The sequence below is a fragment of the Colobus angolensis genome, unplaced genomic scaffold, assembly GCF_000951035.1.
Source record: "Colobus angolensis palliatus isolate OR3802 unplaced genomic scaffold, Cang.pa_1.0 Scaffold5, whole genome shotgun sequence".
Taxonomy (NCBI): Eukaryota; Metazoa; Chordata; class Mammalia; order Primates; family Cercopithecidae; genus Colobus; species Colobus angolensis.
The window spans coordinates 23,198,427-23,207,584 of NW_012118487.1; positions in this window are offsets into that span (position 1 = coordinate 23,198,427).

Genomic DNA, 9,158 nt, shown 5'->3' on the forward strand with positions numbered 1-9,158 from the left:
TGGAACTTTGAGAATTTACAAGTTAATAGGACTCAGATTTTTGAAAAATTAGATGTTGCTTGTAGAAAGTGGAGAAGCTGCAAATATTTTTGTTTAAAAAAGATGGAGGCCAGGTGTGGTGACTCACGCCTGTAATCCCAACATTTTGGTAGGCTGAGACACGATGATTGTTTGAACCCAGAAGTGCAAGACAAGCCTAGGCAACATTGTAAGATGCTACAGAAAAAAATTAGCCCAGCATAGTGGTGCATGCCTGTAGTCCCAGCTACTCAGAAGGCAGAGGTGGGAGGATCTTGTGAGCCCAGGAGGTCAAGGGTGCAGTGAGCTGTGATTGTGCCACTGTACTCCAGCCTGGCTTACTGCGTAATCTCTATTAGAAAAAATAAATCAAGATTTATCACTGGGATTGGGATCATGATGGTGGATGGGAGGCCAGACTAGGTTGCAGCTCCAGACAGACAGAGCAGCATTTGGAGGCTCACATAGAGAATTTTAGCTTCAGATTGACTGCAACAACAAACCAGCAATCCAGAGAGGACCCACAGAGCTTTGAAGGAAGTGGACTACTCCTGCTGAACTTGGGAGACGCCCCAGATAATGCGCTGGTATCCACAGCTGAGAGTCCCATAGATGGTTCACACCACAGACTCGCAGACAACCCTCAGTACCAGCCTGGAGCCAGGTAGACTCACTGGATAGCTAGACCTAGAAGAGAGATGACAATCACTGCAGTTTGGCTTATAGGAAGCCACATCCATAGGAGAGGGAGGGAGAGTACTACATCAAAGGAATACCCCGTGGGACAAAATAATCTGAATAACAGCCTTCAGCCCTAGACCTTCCCTCTGACAGAGACTATCCAAATGAGAAGGAACCAGAAAACCAACTCTGGTATTATGACAAAACAAGGCTATTTAACATACCCAATAAATAATGCTAGTTCACCAGCAATGGCTCCAAACCAAGAAGAAAATTCCTAATTTGCCTAAAAAGAATTCAGAAGGTTAGTTATCAAGCTAATCAGGGAGGCACCAGAGAAAGGCAAAGACCAATGCAAGGAAATCCAAAAAATGTTACAAGAAGTGAAGGGAGAAATATTCAAGAAAAAAAGGTAGCTGAAAGAAAAAACAATAACAAAATTCAGGAAACTTTGGACACACTTTTAGAAATGGGAAATGCTCTGGAAAGTCTCAGCAATAGAATTGAACAAGTAGAAAAAAGAAATTCAGACCTCAAAGACAATGTCTTTGAATTAACCCAATCGAAAAAAGACAAAGAAAAAAGAGTAAGTAAATATGAACAAAGACTTCAAGAAGTCTGGGATTATGTTAAATGACCAAACCTAAGAATAATTGACGTTCCTGAGGAAGAAAAGAATTCTGAAAGCTTGGAAAATGTATTTGGGGGAATAATCAAGGACAACTTCCTTGGCCATGGTAGCAACCTAGACATCCAAATACAAGAAGCACAAAGAACACCTGAGAAATTCATTGCAAAAAGATTATCACCTAGGCACATTGTCATAGGGTTATCCAAAGTTAAGATGAAGGAAAGACTTAAGAGCTATGAGACAGAAGCACCAGGTAACCTGTAAACGAAAACCTATCAGATTAACAGCAGATTTCTCAGCAGAAACCCTAAAGCCAGACAGGATTGGGGCCCTATCTTCAGCCTCCTCAAACAAAGTAATTATCTCAGCCAAGAATTTTGTATCCAGTGAAACTAAGCATAATATATGAAGGAAAGATACAGTCTTTTTCAGACAAACAAATGCTGTGAGAATTCACCGTTACTAAGCCACCACTACAAGAACTGCTAAAAGGAGCTCTAAATCTTGAAATAAATCCTGGAAACACATCAAAACAGAACCTCTTTAAAGCATAAATCACATAGCACCTATAAAACAAAAATACAAATTAAAAAGCAAAAGCAAAAAACAAAAAAATCAAAGTACACAGGCTACAAAGAGCACAATGAATGCAACAGTACCTCACATTTCAATATTAACATTGAATGTAAATGGCCTAAATGTTCAACTTAAAAGATACAGAACCGCAGAATGGATAAGAACTCACCAACCATCTACTGCCTTCAATAGACTTACCTAACACATAAGGACTCCCACAGATTTAAAAGTAACGGGGTGGAAAAAGGCGTTTTATGCGAATGGGCACCAAAACCCAGCAGGGGTAGCTATTCCTATATCAGACAAAACAAACTTTAAAGCAATGACAGTTAAAAGAGAAAAGAGGGACATTATATAGTGGTAAAGGCCTTGTCCAACAGGAAAATATCACAATCCTAAACATATGTGCACTTAACACTGGAGCTCCCAAATTTGTAAAACTAAATTACTAATTACTAAAATTACTAATAGACCTAAGAAATGAAATGGACAAAAACACAATAAAAGTGGGGGACTTCAATACTCCACTGACAGCACTAAACAGGTCATCAAGACAGAAATTCAACAAGGAAACAGTGGATTCAACCTATACCTTGGAACAAATGGACTTAACAGATGTATATAGAACATTTCATTCAACAACTGGAGAATACGTATTCTATTCAACAGCACATGGAACTTTCTCCAAGATAGACCATATGATAGGCCATGAAACCAGCCTCTATACATTTAAGAAAATTAAAATTATATCAAGCACTTTCTCAGACCACAGAATAAAACTGGAAATCAACTCCAAAAGGAACCTTCAAAACCATACAAATGCATGGAAACGAAATAACCTGCTCCTGAATGAGTATTGAGTCAAAAACGAAATCAAGATGAAAATTTAGAAATTTTTTGAACGGAATGACAGTAAAGGCACAACGTACCAAAGCCTCTGGGATACAGCAAAGGCAGTGCTAAGAGGAAAGTTCATAGCCCTAAATGCCTACATCAAAAAGACTGAAAGAGTACAAACTTGACACTCGAAGGTCACACCTCAAGGAACTAGAGAAACAAGAACAAACTAAACCCAAACCCAGAAAAAAAGAAATAACCAAGATCAGAGCAGAACTAAATGAAATAGAAGCAAAAATATACACACAAAAGATAAATGAAACAGCTAGTTTGTTGAAAAGATAAATAAATTTGATATACCATTGGCAACATTAACCAAAAGAAGAGAGAAAATCCAAATATCCTCACTAAGAAATGAAACAGGAGATATTACAACTGACACCACTGAAATACAAAAGATCATTCAAGGATACTATACTATAAACACCTTTAGACACATAAACTAGAAAACCTAAAAGAGATGGATAAATTCCTGGAAAAATACAACCCTCCTAGCTTAAATTAGGAAGAATTAGATACCCTGAACAGACCAATAACAAGCTGCGAGATTGAAATGGTAATTTAAAAATTACCAATAAAAATAGTCCAAGACCAGATGGATTTACAGCAGAATTCTACCAGACATTCAAAGAATTGGTACCAATCCTTTTGATACTATTCTGCAAGACAGAGAAAGAAAGAATCCTTCCTAATTCATTCTATGAAGCCAGTATCACCCTAACACCCAAATCAGGAAAGGACATAACCGAAAAGGAAACCACAACCAATATTCTTGATGAACATAGATGCTAAAATCCTTAACAAAATACTAGTTAACTGAATCCAGCAATTTATCAAAAAGATAATCCACCATGACCAAGTGGGTTTCATACTAGGGATGCAGGGATGGTTTAACATACACAAGTCAATAAATGTGACACACCACATAAACAGACTTAAAAATCACATGATCATCTCAATAGATGCAAGAAAAGCATTTGACAAAATCCAGCATTCCTTTATGATTAAAACTCAGCAAAATCGGCATACAAGGGACATTCCTTAATGTAATAAAAGCCATCTATGACAAACCCACAGCAAGCATAATACTGAATGGAGAAAAGTTGAACTGGAATAAGACAAGGATGCCCACCGTCACTGCTCCTCTTTGACATAGTACTGGAAGTTCTGTCCAGAGCTATTAGACAGGAGAAAGAAACAAAGGGCATCCAAATTAGTAAAGAGGAAGTCAAACTGCCACTGTTTGCTGATGATGTGATTATTTATCTTGAAAACCCTAACGACTCCCCCAGAAGGCTCTTAGAACTGATAAAAGAGTTCAGCAAAGTTTCCAGATACAAGATTAATGTACACATATTAGTAGCTCTTCTGTACACCAACAGCGACCAAGCAGAGAATCAAATCAAGAACTCAACCCCTTTTACAATAGCTGAAAAAAAAAAAAGAAAAGGAAAAGAAAAAAACTTAGGAATATACCTAACCAAGGAGTTGAAAGGCCTCTACAAGGAAAACTGCAAAATACTGCTGAAATAAATCATAGATGACAAAAATGGAGACACATCCCACGGTCATGGATGGGTAGAATCAATATTGTAAAAATGACCATACTGCCAAAAGTGATCTACAAATTCAGTGCACTCCTCATCAAAATACCACTATCATTCTTCACAGAATTAGAGAAAACAATTCTAAATTTCATATGGAACCAAAAAAGAGCCCACATAGCCAAAGCAAGACTAAGCAAAAAGAACAAATCTTGAGGCATCACACTACCTGATTTCGAACTATACTATAAGGCCATAGTCACCAAAACAGCATGGTATTGGTATAAAAATAGGCACATAGACCAATGGAACAGAATAGAGAACTCCCAGAAATAAACCCACATACTTACAGCCAGCTGATCTTTGACAAAGGAAACAAAAAAAGCGGGGAAAGGACACCCTTTTCAACCAATGATGCTGGGATAATTGGCTAGCCACATGTAGGAGACTGAAACTGGATCTTCTCTTACCTTATACAAAAATCAACTCAAGATGGATCAAAGACTTAAACCTAAGACCTTAAACTATAAAAATTCTAGAAGATAACATTGGAAAAACCCTTCTAGGCATTGGCTCAGACAAGGATTTCATGACCAAGAACCCAAAAGCAAATGAAATAAAAACAAAGATAAATAGCTGGGACCTAATTAAAGAGCTTTTGCACAGCAAAAGGGACAGTCAGCAGAGTAAACAGAAAACCCACAGAGTGGGAGAAAATCTTCATAATCTATACATCTGACAAAGGACTAATATCTAGAATTTGCAACAAACTCAAATCAGTAAGGAAAAAAAAACAATCCCATCTAAAAGTGGGTTAAGGGCATGAATAGACAACTCTGAAAAGAAGATACACAAATGGCCAACAAACATGAAAAAATGCTCAACATCACTAGTGATCAGGGAAATGCAAATCAAAATCACAATGGGTTACCACCTTACTCCTGCAAGAATGGCCATAATCAAAAAATCAAAAAACAGTAGATGTTGGTGTGGCTTCGGTGATCAGGGAACACTTCTACACTGCTGGTAGGAATGTAAATTAGGACAGCCACTATGGAAAACAGTGTGGAGATTCCTTAAAGAACTAAAACTAGGGCTACCATTTGATCCAGCAGTTCCACTACTGAGTATCTACCCAGAGGAAAAGAAGTCATTATATGAAAAAGATACTTGCACACACATGTTTATAGCAGCACAATTCACAATTGTAAAATCATGGAACCAACCCAAATGCCCACCAATGAACGAGTGGGTAAACTGTGGTATATATGTACGATGCTGAGCCATAAAAAGGAATGAATTAACAGCATTTGCAGTGACCTGGATGAGACTGGAGACTGTTATTCTAAGAAAAGTAACTCAGGAATGAAAAACCAAACATCGTATGTTCTCACTGATATGTGGGAGTTAAGCTGTGAGGACACAAAGAAATAAGAATGGATTTTGGGACTTGCAGGGAGAGTGGGAGGGAGGCGAGGGATAAAAGACTACAAATATGGTGCTCTGTATACTGCTCAGGTGATGTGAGCACCAAATTTCGCAAGTCACCACTAAAGAACTTACTCATGTAACCAAATACCACCTGTACCCCAATAACTTACGGAAAAGGAAAAAAAAGGATTTGTCATTATACTTCATTGTATGATATTACCCAGTTTTGACTCTAAATTAACCTCCTTGTTCCAGCAATCATTTTCCACACACCTCTTTCTCCCTCCCTCTCTGTCTGTCTCCTTCCCTTCTGTGTGTGTGTGTAATCCGCTTTGCCATTCCATATCATTTATAAGGTAAAAATCTCTCGATGTTATACAGATGCTTACTAAGAGACTTATCTATTTTTTTGAAAATTATATCTTTGCATTTGGCAAATTGATGAGTCAGTGATCTTCCAGGCAACTGTTTAATTAATTAATATGTGCAGGGCAAATATTAACTTTCATATTTTATGTTTAGATGCCTGGGCCAAATCTCAAGAGGGACAAGAGGACAGAGACAATCTGTTTGTGCCCTGGGCCCCACTCCAAGGATTAGATGTAATCCACTGTGATCAAGGGGTGCACACAAGGTGTGCAACACTTCCTGTGTTGAGGAAGCTCAAACTCAATTGGTGCTGCCTCTGAGCCCACCCTTGAGAGAAAGGTGCAACTCCACATACCGAAAGGATAGGCAGTAGGAAGCAGGGCCCTCGAGGCAGGGAGGACCTTTACCCTGCGGAGAGGGTCACCAGGGAAGCAGCCAGGTGCTGGCTATTAGCATTTGGCAGCCAGACACCGTTTTGTAATGGCTTGTGAGCAAAGGAACTTACTTAGAAGTCCACAGCAGAAGGATATGTAGGGGCTTATTTCTCAGGTCATAAGGGATACCCCTTAAAATTTACAAAAAATGACTGAAGGGGAAATGGTACTTTGCTTCCAAGGTAAAGAATATGGAATGAGAGTGAGGCCTTAGCAAAATTCAGATGTTTGTGTTGATGTTATTTCGTTTAAATACAGACCAAGGAGAACTGAAGATATTTTATTCATTCATGACTTAATATTTCAGCAGACCTTATTCTATTTAGGTAACCAATCTTAAGGAGTCCAAGAGTCATCCTTATATAATATTTTACAACACTAAAGAAATGTATTCTTAGTAGTTGGTGATACTATCCCATTCATATTAGTATAAGAACAAATAAGTAGTTGTGATTGTCAAACTTCTGAGTTTTTTTTTTTCTCAGCCAGCATGCTGACATTAGATAAGTGATGCCAGACCTGACAATTATTTTATCTTTGAAAAATTTTGTAAACAGAGTCAGAGCCCTTATTTTTTAAAAATATTATTTTTTAGAAACCAAATTAATAAGAGATTATTAGTAGAGGAACAAGAAGGAACAGAAGAGCATCAAGAAGGTAAAATAACTTATATCCAACCAGGATACTTTTAAGAGTAAAAGGAGAAGCTATTAATAATTTATACTTGTATAAACCAGGACTGTATTAAGCAAATTGGGATTTAAGGTTCCTTTAAGAAGGAGCAGGAGTAGCAGAATAAACTTTAAATCTTTTCTAGATATTTTCAGAAGATAGAAATGTATTTGTTATAGGTACAGAGATGCACTGTGCAGATGAGATCCCCCTTAAGAAAGCTGCCTTGTAATCAGAAGTAGTGTCAATAGGCAGACTTGACTGCCAGGCCCTGCAGATGCAGAGCATGCCTTGTCCAAGATCATGCCCTTCCTGAGGCAGCTCTGGCCCTTTCAATCCAACACAGGACAACTCCCTCAGGCCATTTTGCTCCAGCACTCCCAATGGGTTGACTTCTCTCTGCCCAGTCCTGCTTCCATTCCCGCAAGTGTTGATCTCAGGAGTATATCCCAAGTGCCCTGGTACCTGGGAGTGGTTACAGTAGGCAGGCTTCATTGTTGGGCCCTGCAGATAGAGTACTGCCTTACATCTTACATACTGCACTCCATCTCAGAGTGTGCTTCCCACAATCCCAACCAGGGACAGTGCTTGACATTGGCATGGTAAATAGAACTGTAATAGGCCATGTGCAAAGTGGATTTAACCACAGACTCCAGAACACACACACAGACTGCTTGGTTATAAGTTGGCCCCACCACTTACTAGCTCTATGGCTGTGGGCAAGTTACTTAGTCTTAATTTCTTTTTCTATGAAATGTATATTAAGATAGAACCTACCTCAAAAGGTTGCTGTGAGATTTAAAGGAACTGATACCTACAAAACAGGTAGATCAGTGATTAGAACATAGAAAATTCTCAGTTAATTAAATCTTTGCTGCTATGATTAGTGTCAGTGACGTTATTTTTTAGTCTGTCAGCCAGAACTGGGAATAATCCAGCATCTTCAGGGCATAGAAAAGCCGTAACAACTTTGGATTGACTGAGTTCCCTAGGACGGAGCCCTTTCTCACATTTCAGTGCAGTGTGGCTTCCTTACCAAGACACAGGTCCTCAGTGACTTGACTCTTCCATTACCCAGTGCTGGAATCTGGGTAATTTCAATGATCTTTATGTAATATTCTTATTTCAATGATGAAATTCCCTGCCTGCCATCCAAATTTACACAAACTGTAGATTTCTGCTTGCTATATCCCAATATTAATTCCCACAACCAGGTCCCTGATAGTTGCTCCTGGACCTCCTCAGTATCCCATTATCTATTTACCTGAACCTCCAACCATCACCTGGGTGAGCAGATCTCTGAGACTCCCCTCAGTTTGATCTTTTGCCAACAGCATGCTCATCCTGCCTTTCCTTTCTCTCTAGATCAATTTCCCAAGTTGAAACCCAGCTTTAATTCCCACCCAAACCATAGTCTCCCATGTTTTCTCCTAAGTTTACGTACTCAACCCTTTCAAGCTGCAGAGACCTCAGTCCCCTTGTTCTATAATCTGGCCTCCGCTGATGCGACCAACATTTCAGTCCCAATCATTGTGATAAAAAGGAAATCTCTTATGGCAGCTAGCCACAGTGACACAGGGATGTTGTAAATGTGGCTCCATAATATTATACCAACCACGGTGAACGTCAAGAGACTGATGAGGGTTTAACAAATATCTCCCCAAGTGACCTACACTGGAGTGCTCAGCACATCACTTGCTATTGAAGTGAAAATCTAGCTTGTAATAGCAGTAACTGCTTCTACAGTTAGAAAATGAATATTTCTTTCTGAGATATAATTCATTCATTCTGAAAAAAGGAACTATTTGTGAGGGAAGAAAGAATACTTATTTATTTATTTATTATTATTATTTTATTATTGTGTTGTAACAATTATTATTTTTATTTTTTAATTTTTTATTATAT